Source organism: Helianthus annuus, chromosome 1, assembly GCF_002127325.2.
Source record: "Helianthus annuus cultivar XRQ/B chromosome 1, HanXRQr2.0-SUNRISE, whole genome shotgun sequence".
NCBI classification, from domain to species: Eukaryota; Viridiplantae; Streptophyta; class Magnoliopsida; order Asterales; family Asteraceae; genus Helianthus; species Helianthus annuus.
In genome coordinates, this window is record NC_035433.2 from 67,280,755 (window position 1) to 67,282,727 (window position 1,973).

General features: G+C 43.0%; 1 non-coding gene across 1 annotated transcript; it reads right to left on the minus strand.

The window, feature by feature from the left end:
* Positions 1-374: 374 nt before the first annotated feature.
* Positions 375-481, minus strand: LOC118482836. The gene has a single exon (XR_004868985.1). It is a non-coding gene; the product is annotated as a small nucleolar RNA R71 (small nucleolar RNA).
* Between the last annotated feature and the right edge of the window lie 1,492 nt (positions 482-1,973).

Here is a 1,973-nt window from a genome sequence, read left to right on the forward strand (position 1 = left end):
CGGATCAACGTACCCTCATGGATTACCTACGACCCATTATAGGTAATCTTGGCACCGCTATCAATGCACCGAATGTCGATGCCAACAACTTCGAACTTCGGCCACATTTGATACAAATGCTCCAAAACTCCACAACCTTCCACGGGCTTGCGAACGAAGATCCACATTTACATATTACTAACTTCTTGAAAATATGTGATACTTTTCGGATCAACGAAGCATCAAACGACGCCACCCGCCTTCGAATGTTTCCATTTTCACTAAAAGACCGAGTTAAGGCTTGGCTTAACACCCTCCCAGTTGGTTCGGTAAACACCTGGGATGAACTAGCCCAGAAGTTTCTATATAAGTATTTCCCTCCTTCTAAAACGGCTAAATTAATAACTGAAATTAATACATACTCACAAGAGGATGTGGAATCCTTATATGAAACCTGGGAAAGGTTCAAGGAGCTACTAAGGAAATGTCCTCATCATGGTCCTGCGGTATGGCAACAAGTATCCACTTTCTATAATGGGTTGTTGCCACACACAAGACAAACACTTGACTCTAGCCCCGGGGGACTTTTAGGTAATCGCCGCCCAAATGAAATTTATAATTAAATTGAGGAAGTTGCTCAAAACAATTTTTAGTGGCACACTCCCCGAGACACTAAATCTCTTGCCCCGGGCGCCAATAAGGTTGACGAAAGCACTTCTTTACAAGCCCAAATCGAGGCCCTTTCTTCGAAAATCAAAAATTTAGAAATGGCAAAAACGACCTCGGTTATGGCTTGTGAAGGGTGTGGTGGGCCACATGAAAATTAGAGTTGTATGAAAGAAATGGATAATCAAACGTAAATGGTAAACTACATTGATAATAGACCTAGGCCATCAGGTCCTCCGACAGGTACCTACAACCAAGGATGGCGTAACCACCCTAACCTTGGTTGGAGAGACCCTGACAATAGTAGTAACCAACAAAATCAAAACCAAAGAACAAACTTTCAACAACCACGAAATGAGTCACAAAATTTCTCTCAACAACAACAAGGGGGACGAGAGAGGCTTGAAGACACCGTCTCACGCCTCATCTCTAACACCGATAAGAAAAACTCGGATCGATTTCAAAAAATAGAATCGAATTTTAGAAACCAACAAGCTAGTATTCAAAACATTAGAAAACAATTAAATCAACTAGCTCAAAATTTCTCCGAGAGACCACAAGGCGCGTTACCTAGCAATACCGAAACAAACCCAAAGGCGCAAGTACATCTCATCACATAGAGAAACCGTACCGTAGGTCGTGAGGAAGCTCCGCTTCCCACAACTGAAAGGAGTTCACCCAGCCAAACCACAGCTTCATCAACAACCCAAAAAGAGACGATTCCTACACCAAGCCAAGAGCCACCCAAGAATCCTCCGGTGCCTTATCTCGGTCGGTTACTTCGCCAAAAGACCGATGAGCAATTCACAAAATTCGTAAATCTACTAAAACAATTGCATGTCAATATTCCATTTGTAGAAGTCCTAACCCAAATGCCTAAATATTCAAAATTCATGAGGGACTTTCTCACTCACAAAAGGAAAATTGAATCCTTGCAATTAGTTAATTTAAGCGAAGAATGCTCCGCCTTACTACTCAACAAACTCCCACAAAAGAAGATCGACCCTGGAAGCTTTACCATCCCTTGTTCGATTTGGGACTCACCCATACGCAATACACTAGCCGATCTTAGGGCTAGCATCAACCTCATGCCCGCATCGATGTTCGACTGACTCGGACTAAGGAAAACGAGCTCTACAAAAATGAGCATACAACTCACCGATAGGTTCATTAAATATCCACAAGGTGTCGCCGAAAATCTATTGGTAAAAGTCAGAGACTTTGTCTTCCCGACCGACTTTGTCATACTAGATATGGAGGAAGATACTGAAGTGCCACTCATCCTAGGAAGACCATTCTTGGCCACGGCGCATGCCGTGGTAGACATG